Source organism: Ursus maritimus, unplaced genomic scaffold, assembly GCF_017311325.1.
Source record: "Ursus maritimus isolate PB19 unplaced genomic scaffold, ASM1731132v1 scaffold_9, whole genome shotgun sequence".
Taxonomy (NCBI): Eukaryota; Metazoa; Chordata; class Mammalia; order Carnivora; family Ursidae; genus Ursus; species Ursus maritimus.
Window position 1 is genome coordinate 47,705,174 of NW_024427107.1, and position 13,068 is coordinate 47,718,241.

Below are 13,068 nucleotides of genomic sequence, written 5' to 3' on the forward strand. Positions count from 1 at the left end.
GTGATATCTCATTGTGTTTTTTATAAGTTTTATTTATTTAACTAATCTCTACATGCCACATGGGACCCAAATTCATGACCCTGAGATCAAGAATCATACTCCTCTTGGGGAGCCTGGGTGGCACAGCGGTTAAGCGTCTGCCTTCAGCTCAGGGCGTGATCCCGGCGTTATGGGATCGAGCCCCACATCAGGCTCTTCCGCTATGAGCCTGCTTCTTCCTCTCCCACTCCCCCTGCTTGTGTTCCCTCTCTCACTGGCTGTTTCTATCTCTGTCAAATAAATAAATAAAATCTTAAAAAAAAAAAAAAAGAATCATACTCCTCTTATCAGCCAGCTAGGCACCCCTCATTGTTGTTTTGCTATGCATTTCCCTGATGATTAGTGGTGTTGAGTATCTTTTCATGTGTCTGTTGGCCATCTCTATGTCTTCTTTAGAGAAGTACCTGTTCATGTCTTCTACCCATTTTTTAATTGGATTATTTGGGGGTTTTTTGGTGTTGACTTGGTTATAAGTTCTTTATGTATTTTGGATACTAATCCCTTGTTGGATATACCACTTGCAAATATCTTCTCCCATTCAGTAGTTGTCTTTAGTTTAGTCGATTGTTTCCTTTGCTGTGCAGAAACTTTTATTTTGATGTAGTACCAATAGTTTATTTTTGCTTTTGTTTCCCTTGCTTCAGCAGACATATCTAGAAAAATGTTGCTATGACCAATGTCAAAGAAACTACTTCCTATGTTTTCTTCTAGGACTTCTATGGTTTCAGGTTTCACATTTAGGTCTTTAATCCATTTCGAGTTTAATTTGGTGTGTGGTGTAAAAAAGTGGTCCCGTTTTGTTTTTTTTTCATTGTTGCCCAATATTATCAACGCCATTTGTCGAGGAGATTGTCCTTTTCCCATTGCATATTTTTGTCTCTTTTGTCATAGATTAATTGACTGTATAGTTCTGAGTTTATTTCTGGGTTCTCTGTTCTGTTCTCTTGATTTGTATGTCTGTTTTTATGCCAGTACCATACTGTTTGATTACTACAGCTTTGTAGTATATCTTGAAATCTGGGATTATGGTATGACCATCATTGTTCTTCTTTCTCAAGATTGCTTTGACTATTCAGGGTCTTCTGTGTTCTATACAAATTTTAGGATTGTTTGTTTTAGTTCTGTGAAAAATGCTGTTGGTATTTTGGTAGGGATTGCTTTAAATCTGTAGATTGCTTTGGGTAGTATGGACATTTTAACAATATTGGTTTTCCCAATCCATGAGCATGGAATATCTTTCCATTTGTGTTGTCTTCAATTTCTTTCACCAGCGTGTTATAGTTTTCAGAGTACAGGTCTTTCACCTCTTTGGTTAAATTTATTCCTAAGATAAATGCTTATTTTTCATGAGACCTTTGATAAATACAGTGATTTGGAAACATATGTCACCTGGAAATTTTTATATGCAAATATAGCATTAAAAAATTGTTCAGTATATTTAAGATTCATAAGGAATCAACACACTCATATTTCTAATTAATATGGTTGTATAGAGTATGCTAATATTTTGAGTACAATAACATTTTAATTAAAATTTTATTGTAAAATGAATTAATTAAAATCTGAGAAGATATTGTTTAAGAAAGAAATATACTAATAACAATTAGTGTAGTCATTTGAAATATTTTCATTAAACTCTCAGCTTTACTTATAATAATGCATTGGTATGTTATTTATTTATTTTTTAAAAAGATTTTGTTTATTTATTTGACAGAGAGAGAGAGAGCATGAGCAGGGGGAACGGCAGAGGGAGAGGGAAAAGCAAGCTCCCTGCTGAATGCGGAGCCTGACATGGGGCTCCATCCCAGGACCCTTGGATCATGACCTGAGCCAAAGGCAGACGCTTAACTGACTGAGCCTCCCAGACGCCCGGTTTTAAGATTTCTATTTACAATCTTTCTTTAAAGAAAAGTTTTAGAGGAAATATTTGACTTTTCAAGTATAATTCATTTTACTTTCACTCCCTTGCTCTGCTTAAGCCAGATAATACTCTTATTCAACCAAATGTTATAAATTTCTCTCAAAGTTGAGCTTTTATGGGTTCATTAATCTTATATATTGAGGTTTCAAGTTTCACATGACAGCAGCAAGAATGAACTTCAACAGTTGTAGAGGAACTGCTTCCACAAGAATGTATAAAAAGGATGTTCATTGTAGCACTGTTTGTAATAGCAAGAAAACTGGAAATAACTCCATTCCCTATCAATAGGGGCTTGGTTAAATAAACTATGGTGCTCTGATATAAATGGAAAACTAAGCAAAACATTAAGATGTAAATCTGCAATACTCATATGGAAAGGGTTCTTAGATATATTTTAAAATAAAAATTCAAATTGGCAGAAGAGTATTATATTATCCCATTTGCCTTAGTTACATATTGCATATGCATAGCAAATTCATGCATGATTTTGCAAGAAACTTAATGATGGTAACCTCTATAGCGTGTCTGGCCTTTTCTTTTTTTCCATATTTTTTGAGATTATGTATATAATTATTTTATTTATTTATTTATTTATTCCTGGTGCTAATTTTTTTTAACTGTACAACTGACTATTATATACACTAACACTAATGTGATCACTTCTTTATCCCCACCTCCATTAACCATTAACACCCTGAAGCATAACTAATGTGTTCTTTTTAGAGCAAATATTGAAAATAGCACCATGGCTCATCTTCTAGTGTGGCCCCAGATAAAGTCTGTAAACTTAAAGCCTAACTTGTTCAATTTTGGTTTTAGTACTAATAAATCTCAACTGGGTTAGCTGCTGGAAAAAAGAGGAAAAGTTTTGAAAAAGTCTTTTTTTTTTTTTTTTGCTATGAGTATAGTTTATTTTTAAAAAAACTACTTAATACAAATTGTAAAAACTTACACCACACAAATACCTCATAAACTTCTAAATTATCTTCAAATTTAAATTTCACTTTTTCTGAGTCAAACCACTAAGAATAAACAAAGGCTCAGCTCATTTTATACACTATTGGAGGAAAAAAAGCAGTTAAAAACATGGTTCATGTCCTCAGCTTACAATCTTCCTAGTAAAGCATTAAAAAAAAGTTCTTCTCTGCACTAAATCTAAGGACAGAATAACTTCAGAAATAGGGGGCATCCGTGTTGTAGGCGCTAGAGTAACTAGAAAAGGCCTCAGTCAGGCAGCAGGACTTGAACTCAACTTTGGAAACGAGACAGTTCAGAGGAGAGGGAAGGAGAAAGGTCATTTTGGCAACATACTGGCTCTTCTACAGGCACTGAAGCAAGAATGTGCTTGGCATTGTAGGGAAGTGCCCAGATAGAGGTCCCTGTCTAAAATGAGAGTATGTGTTAGGAAATAAATTTTATACAAATAGGGTGGAGTTGGCTTGTGGTGGGCTGTCATTTCTCCGAAATGAGAAGCTTTTTCTCACAAGAAATTGTGAGAAGCTTGACCTTGATACTCCAGGCAATGTAGATTTTTTAAAAAGCTTTCTTTCTTTACGGGGGGAGGGGCAGAGGGAGGAGAGTCTTTTAAGGCGACTCTGCGCTGGGCGCACAGCCCAACTGGGGCTCATTTCAACCGGGAGACCCTGAGATCATGACTCTTCGACCTGAGCTGAAAGCAAGAGTCGAACACTTAACAGACTGCACCACCCAGGTGCCCCAGCAATGTAAATTCTTGAGACGATAAGTAGGGATGTGATGAAAATAATTATTAGACATATTAACGTGGGGGTGCCTGGGTGGCTCAGATGGTTGGGTGTCTGCCTTCAGCTCAGGTCATGATCCCAGCGTTCTGGGATCCTGGCTCCGTGGGGAGTCTGCATCTCCCTCTCCCCCTGCTCATGCTGTCTCTGTATCTCTTTGTCTTAAATAAATAAATAAATAAAATCCTTTAAAAAAAAAGAAATATTAATTTGATAGCCCTATACGAGATACACTGAAGTAGGCTGAACTGTACTGGGGCAATGGCAGTAGAGAAGAAAAAAGGTGAAAGTAGAGAAAATGATTAAAAATAGAAGGATTTAGCAATGGCGCAGATATAGCGGATGCACTATGGTAAAGAGTCAAAAGTAGCTCTCATTTTCTCTATCCTACAAGCCTAGAAGAACTGATAAAAATGCTCCAGGCAACACTGTTAATTGGTTGATGGAAGCTAATGAGAACCATATTTCTCCACTCTTTATGTATCTCCTGGATATAATCTCTTCCCTTCAAATTCAGGAACATTCTATATACATTAAGATGTTTTCCCCAACCATTTCTTCTGGCATTTTTTTCCTCCATTGTATTTGTAAAGACCCAACCCGCAATTCCCCTTGATTTCAGCGCTATTTATCTTTTATTTTTAAATCTGATAAGCTTTCCTCTAACTTAATCTTTATATCTTCTTTTTTCTTATTTCTCAGTATTATTTCAACTCCATTAAATCTCATGCTCCCAATTATCTGAATACTTGAAGTCATTAGGGAGTTATCTTTGTACCAGCCCAACATAGCAACATGTAGAGTAGAAGGTAATCATCAGGTACCATGAAGATCTATAATTAAATTAATGACGATGGTAACAGTCAAAGATATCCCCACATTTTCAGTCTTGTTTTTGCTGAGATTTTCCTATTTTTGCTACCTCCTTCTCTTAGGGAAACTACATGAGTTGACATGCTTAAGAATGATCTTATAAACCTTGTAAAAATATTATATGCTATGTGACATGCAATGCCCTTTTCTTAATAATGGCTAAAACATAAAATTTTCCAAAGTTCAGTCAGTGAAAATACTGGAAGGAAAATCTCTAGAAGGAAAAGCCAAGTAAATGACCTTAATTCTTTCACCTCCGTTTTCATCTCCCTTTGGGAAGATTTGTGCTGTCCTACTTTGAATTATGCTGGGTACCAAACTCTAGCCAAATGTGAACAACATATTCTTCCTCGCTTCTCCTTAGGACAGAAGAAATAGGTGGTCATTTTGAAAACTTCACCAAATAGTAAGATAGAGTAAAAAATTAAAGAACATGGCAAAATAAAAACAAGCAGGCATAAAAGATGTCAGTTTTGATTATGAAATAATTAGAACCATACAGCGTTCTTAAAGGATTAGATCCACTTTGCAAACATGGTTTCCTTCCCTCTCATCTTCCTTCCTCTCTATGACCCCGGCCATCTCATTTACCATCACAGAAGAGCTGTTTTCCGGACATACTGACTCATTCTTGGATCAAAGTTTAGGAGCCTGGTTTAAACGTCTCAGACTAACTGAGGTCTTCTCATGAAGTTCAGGTTTCTTTCTTTTTTTGTTTTTTTCTTTTTTTTTTTTTTTCAAGATTTTATTTATTTATTCAACAGAGATAGAGACAGCCAGCGAGAGAGAGCCAGCGAGAGAGGGAACACAAGCAGGGGGAGTGGGAGAAGAAGAAGCAGGCTCATAACGGAAGAGCCTGATGTGGGGCTTGATCCCACAACGCCGGGATCATGCCCCGAGCCGAAGGCAGACGCTTAACCGCTATGCCACCCAGGCGCCCCGAAGTTCAGGTTTCTAACCTGAGGTATATACCTTATCTATCCATAGTAGATTATTGGAATTATTATAATTCACACCATGAGTTACCTAAACCTTTCTGGCTGAGGTTAACAGATTGTGCTAATTTCTCGAGCATCTGTGAGGAAGTGATTTAAAAGGTTACCATCATCGTCATCATTCTCATCCTAATCATCACAAAATGACCTTAATCGTATCACTGTATTACATACACAGTAACAACAGAGTAGTCATCTCATAGGAACAGAGGGAATGAAGATGGAAAAAAGATGAGCAATCCTGAAGGAAAAAATTATGACCTCCTACACTCTGTTAGAAAAGCGTTTAGTCATTTTTTCTTTTTTTCCTAAAAAAAAGGACAAGTAAATTAAAAGATAAATTAAAACTAAAGTGAAGGTGAGCTAGAATTTGGAAACGTGAAGTAATGTTTCATCAATTCACCTAACCAGATATATTAAATTTTTTTCAATACTTATGTTAACAAAAGGAAAAAAATTTCCTCATTTTAAATAAAGAAAATCATATTGTTATGCTTACATGGTTTTCTTTCAAGTGTCAAGATTTTAGAGTCAAAACGTTGCCTATCAGTTGTTGGCTCATTAGCAGGGCTTATTGGTTTTAAATTAAATTCAGTAAATACTCAGTGAGATAATAGGCACTATGTTAGAGGGTAGGTGAATAATAAGAAGAAAGCATTTCACATGCCTTCAGGAGTCCATAGGCCAGTGGGAAAGACAGAACAATTATTAGAACCATTACCTAGGAATACATTTTTTAAAGTTTGAGAATGAAAACTAATTATTTGCATACTTATTATTGAATCTGTTTTTAGAAATGAGTTTGTTCCTGAAAAATACTTCCCTCTATACTTTGTTATGTTGCTCTGGTGAGTTGAACTTTACAGAATCTTCACTTCATTTAGCATTATTATGGAGTACATTTAATGGAGAGAAAAAGCATTAGGTGAATGCTAATGATCTCAGTGTATAAATAAAAGATTGCATCATAATTAGACAGCTGGATTTGCCGTCTTCTTTTGAAGTGCAATGATTCAAGAAGAATTTTTCTTAACATTTCAGATCAGTCATATTTAAGTTCAAAATTAAAATGCCAGCCAGCAGCCAATCTACGAGCAACAGTTGCATTATGAAGCCTTTATTATTAGAGACATATTAGATACCCAAAATTCAAGTCATAACAGTGCAGTAAGATACATAATGTGTAGTTTCCTTTAGTAAAATATTTTGTATCGAAATAGCAAAATATTTTTATACAAAGTAGTGGGTCTGTCATCACTTCCACTTGCAAAGGATGGAAACTGTCAATAAGTCCTGTTTGCAAGAGCATCTCAGGTTCTAATAGTCAGGGAAGTAATAACAAGGTCAAAAGAGCAGTTATGAAATAAATGAATATGTTTTCCCAGATGCCACTTAAGGGAGAACACTTTGCAAGATCCAAAGGAAATAAGAAACTTAAATTGAGATTGTCAAGGCTGAGCAAGCCACTGGTGGAGGCATAAATATACTCATCAAACACAGCTATTTATTATAAAATCATGTTGGGGGGATGCCTGGGTGGTGCAATTTGTTTTGGCTCAGGTCGTGATCTCAGGGTTGTGAGATCAAGCCCCAGGTCAAGCTCCTTGCTCAGCCCTGAGTCTGCTTAAGACTTCCTCTCCCTTTCCCCTGCCCCTCCTCCACCCCCCACCCTCTCCACCCTGCTCCTGTGCATTCTCTCTCTCTAAAATAAATAAATAAATCTTAAAAAAAAAAGAGAGATAAAATCATGTTGGCTTCAAACTCATTCTGAAAGCAGAAATGGGATTCTGTGGGCTCCTGTTTTAGGGAGTGAAATTGAGTTTTTTTTTTTTTTTTTAACCCAGAGATCCATTGCTTGTTTCTCTTCCCAAAGGGCAGTTCTGAGAGCTGTGATACTCTTTTCCACCCACGCCACTTCTTTTAACCTCCTAATTCCATTTTCTAAATAGATAGCACTGTATCCACCGTAAAACTATTTTATCCTTCATTGAGTGCTGTTTTCAGCTCAGTGCTGAATAGAAATATAATGTCCCTGACTTCAAGGAACTTATACTCTACTTAAGGAGGCAAGAGATATATGGATAAAAGATACAGTATAGGGCAAGAAGGCAGTGTTTATAGAAACTGACATTGTCAAAGAGATGGTCTTTAATTGGACCATAGGGATGGTGGAATGGATATTCTTTACCTACTTTCATTACCTACTTTGCCATTACTAACAGCATGTAGACTTTAACTTGGATGATATCCTCTACTATAAACTCAAGTACTTTGAAGGAAGCTTATCCCCCCTCAAGCTTCAGGAGGAGTTGTGGTTTAATCCAATCATTAGCACACTCCATTTCCCCTGGTCACATCATTGTTCAGTTGGGGCTGTGGGTAGGGGATGGGGAGAGGAGGATATGACCCAATCAGGGTGAGTTTTAGGAATCTTGTTTGGAATGCGGGGAAGAAACTCTCTTCCTCCAACAACAGGGTGAAGCTTGAAACCATTCTAGCCATTTTTCCAGATGTCAATCAGCTTGAGGGCCAAGGAAATATATGGAGGAAGGCACTGGCAAAGAACTGCAAAGAAACAGAGGTAGAGCCACTGGACCAAGCCAATCTGAAACCTGTTTTACCACTAGAACAATAGATTTCCTTATTATTTAACCTAGTCTAAATTGGTCTTTTGTTTCATGTAGCTGAAAGCCTTCCGATTTAGATGGCTACGTTGCAGATAAGTAAAGAGGCTGGTGTGTTCTGGGCATAACTGATACTGAAGACGTGCAAATAAGTCAGAAACCGCTTGAAGACCGAGAATAGACTAGTATGTTTGGGTGAAGGGTCTATAGAATATAATTGTCAGGACAAGTGTAAGGAAAAAGTGGTTTGGAGGCAGATGTGGAAAAATTTAAAACTCAGGCTGTGGATTTTGGACTTGTTTGGTAGGCAGGATCAATTAATGAGTTTTGATTGGGAAATGTCAGAATAACATTATTGAGCACTTACAATGTGCCAGGCTTTATACATATAGTACCTCATTTAATTATTGAAATCTTTAATGAGGTGCTATCTCTTTTCCTGTTTGACAGATGAGGAACATACTTAGTAACATGGTTGGTAACTGGCAGAGCTGAGATTAGAATGCTTGCATTCTGACATTAGGGCTGATACCCTTAACTATTGCTTTAGTGTGCCTCCTTCATGTAATAATAAAAGTGATGCTTTTTAAACTTAATTTATTTGACAGAGAGAGAGAGTACAAGAAGGGGGAGCCGCAGAGGCAGAGGGAGAAGTAGGCTCCCTGCTGAGCAGGGAACCTGATGCAGGGCTCCATCCCAGGACCCTAAGATCATGACTTGAGCTGAAGGCAGTCGCTTAATTGACTGAGCCACCCAGGCGCCCAAAAGTCATGCTTTTAAAAGGTTAATCTGCTAGTGGTGTGTGGAATGATTTGGAGGGAAGAGTAGAAGCGAGTGAAACAAGGGAAAATAGTTTGGTACAAAGTTTTAGAACTGAAGAGAACACAGTGATTCTCTTGTCCCGTTCTACTCATTTAATAGAGGAATTTAGGGTTCAGAGATGGAGACACCTAAGATGACATAACTAATTAGTGGTAAACTGACTCAAAGTCCAGTGATTTTTCTTCCACGACATGCCTAGGATACTGCAGTTATTTGAGTGGGATGTGATAATAACCTAAGTTAGAGTGGTGGTAGTGAGAAGACTTTAAGGGATATCTCTGAGATATAAAGAAATAATAGTATGTATGGGCTGATTAGATGTAAGCAAAACATAAGGAATAATTACAGATATTTTTGACATTTCTGCTCCAGAAGATCTGGGGGGAAATGATGACTCCAGTGATAGAAAAATGGAAGTCAGAAAGGAACTTTATTTAAAATATTTTGTTGAGGAAAGGGGTAGTGGATAAATTCTGTTTTAGGCATATTAATGCTATATAGACAGCTGAGTATGAAGGACTGAAATTAGAAATACAATTTTATTCATTTATTTATTTAATTAAGATTTTATTTGACGGAGAGAGAGAGAGAGCACACGCACAAATACAGCAGCAGGCAGAGGGAGAAGCAGGATCCCAGCTGAGCAGAGAGCCCAACTTGGGGGCTCCTGGGATCATGACCTGAGTCAAAGGCAGATCTTAACTGACTGAGCCACCCAGGTGCCCCAGGAGATACAATTTTATTTACTTTTTTTTTCTTTTTTTTAAGTAATCTCTACACCTAACATGGAGTTTGAACTCACAACCCAGAGATCAAGAATTGCATGCTCTACCAACTGAGCCAGCCAGGTGCCCCGGAGTTACAATTTTAGATATTAGTTTTGTTGAGGTAGTTGTTGAAACCACAATTTTTTCATTAAACATTAAGAGTAAAACAGGGACTCCTGGGTGGCTCAGTCGGTTAAACGGCTGCCTTCAGCTCAGGTCATGATCCTAGGGTCCTGGGATCAAGGCCCACATCGGGCTCCCTGCTCAGTGGGGAGCCTGCTTCTCCCTCTGTCTGCCACTCCCGCTGCTTGTGCTCTCTCTCTTGCTCTGGCAAATAAATAAATAAAATCTTTTTTTTTTTTAAGATTTTATTTATTTATTTGACAGAGAGAGAGACAGCTAGCGAGAGAGGGAACACAAGCAGGGGGAGTGGGAGAGGAAGAAGCAGGCTCCCAGCGGAGGAGCCTGATGTGGGGCTCGATCCCAGAGCACCGGGATCACGCCCTGAGCCAAAGGCAGATGCTTAACGACTGAGCCACCCAGGCACCCCAATAAATAAAATCTTAAAAAAAAAAGTAAGAGTAAAACAAAGTGAGGGCATTATTATTATTTTTTTAGTCTCCTGCATCATCTGGGGTCATTTCGGTTACTTAAAAAAACTTTAGGGGAATAAACTTCCAGTTACTTTGAAAAAAGTTTTGTGATGCTTCTGTTGGATTTGGATAAAAATCCTCCAATCAGTGGTGGAGAGAAGAGAAGCAAAAACATGCTTAAGGTTGTACTTTATCATGGGCATCAACTCCATACACATTTGTATATTAGAAACACTATTTATAAGGGAATTAATTCCTGTGTGTATATTTTTTAACAGTGGGGTGGCCAAAGTCCTTCTTTTTCACTTTTGGTACTGTTTCCATTTTATCAAAGATTCTCATCTTTTTAGGGTAAAATCTGGACATATCCCAGTCAACCTTATAACATCAATTCTTTTTGAGTCTACTTCCCTCACTTTTTGGGGCTGCACTAACAAAGTAAACTTTGCCACCTTCATGGCACCATTTTCTTCCTTATGCTCTCTCTAATGTGATTTTCATCTGTGAATCTGAAACATCATTTGCTCACTTTCACGTTTCAGTTTTTTTTTTTTTTTAAGATTCTATTTATTTATCTGACACAGAGAGAGACAGCGAGAGTGGGAACACAAGCAGGGCGGGTGGGAGAGGGAGAAGCAGGCTTCCGGCTGAGCAGGGAGCCCGAAGCAGGGCTCGATCCCAGGACCCCGGGATCACGACCCGAGCAGAAGGCAGACACCTAACAACTGAGCCACCGAGGCACCCCCAGTGTATTTTCTTATCATGAAAAAATCACTCGAAATGTAAAGACTTAAAAACGAAGTTGATATAAATGAAAACTAAAGAACAATCAACATTCTTATTCTGCTGACATAGTTATTTATCTAGTACCTATTTCATTCTTCCCCCATTAAGTGGCAACCGTGTGGTTTGGGTGGGCCAAGTCTATCAGGTAATCTAATTCTCTTGCTACAGCGATGGGTTCAGGTTAGTCAGATCTAAGTCATCAGAGCGTGGCCTGCCAGGGGCCCCAGGGATGAATGAGAAGTGCTCCAATCCGCGCACCATTTAGAACATAGGTTGAATGGATATGGGAGCAGATTAGCTCAGATGTGGAAGGGCGCTGTTTTTGTCAGCCAGATTATGTCAGTGAAAGGAATCATTGTTATAGTGAATATCATGGACATCAAGAATGAAATGGAGTCCCTGATAAAACATAACTAGACTGCTGGTTCAACCAATTCTGAAACCTTATCTACTTCTGATTTTCTAGTTAAATGAGACAATAAATGTCCTCATTGTTTGTCAGTTTGTGTCGAATTTTCCTTTATACGTCACTGAAGGCATCCTGAAGTAAAGCATTCTTTCTTTATTGGTAAGTTGTCTGTTGCTATGGGGAAGAGCCCTGGAATAGACTCTATCTTTAAACATTTATACTTAGTTTTTCCTTCCTGACCGAACTACTCATGGCAGGGGTGCCTGGGTGGCTCAGTCAGTTAAGTGTCTAACTCCTGGTTTTGGATCAGGTCATGATCTCAGGGTTGTGAGACAGGGCCTCCCATGGGGTTCCACACTCAGCAGAGTCTGCTTGAAATTCTTTCTCTCCCTCTCTCTTTGCCCCCTTCCCCTGCTCATGCTCTCCTTCTCTCGCTCTCAAATAAATAAATAAATCTTTCAACTACTCATAGCAATTGCATGAGGCTTTACAATGAAGCCTTATTTATCCATTGCTTACGTATGGGGAATGTGTCTGTTACCATTCTCAGGCACTTACAAATGAGCTCATTTTCTCAAGGGTGTTATGATCTTGAGATGTCTTCTGGGATTTCCAAACCCTGGTGTTTCTCAAAGGAAAATGATGTTGTTAAGCCTGCCAAGATTTCCTCACCTTCAGTGTGGTTTTCAAATGTTACCATTTCTTAATTTCTTGACTGTTGGGTAAAAAAAACATTAAAAATATCTTACAAAATGATATATTTTAAAAGAAATAAAAAAAAATAAAGACACTGGGATGCTTTTTATGTTGAGTCCCGCAATACAGATGCTGAACTGATTCTTCATCATGCTGTGGAATAGAAATTTCTTCTAAGATGAAAATGTTCTGTACTGGTACTCTGCAAAATGTAGCCACTAGCCACATATAGCTATTGAGTGCTTGAAATGTGACTAGTATAACTGAAGAACTGAATTTCTAATGTCATTTAATTTTAATTAAGATAATAATAAATTGATTTAAATTTAAATAGCCACATGTGGATAGTGTGGCTATGGCTACCATATTGGACAACATAGTTCTAGATCAATCTGAGACTATTATAGGGTTAAATAGAACAATGGCCAAAGATGGCTATAGCCAAACAAGTGTATTTTTATGGTCTTTTTTTTTTGTTTTTGGGATGTAGTTCATCACTGATTTAATGAGATTTTATACCTTTAAATCAAATTAAGTGAGACTATTGGATTCTTGTGTGGACTTCTCTCTCTCCCTCACCTGTCACAGCTGATTAGTCATCAAGTCCTATTCATCCTCCATCTTAAAAATTAAAGACACCCCCTCCTTTCCATCTCCATTACCATGGTGACCATCATTATCTCAATAAGTTCTTCATTTTTCTGTTTACCACCACTCTTGCTTCTGTCCATTTCACTTCCTACCTGTTCATAGATTAACCTTTCCTAAAAACAATCTTACCAC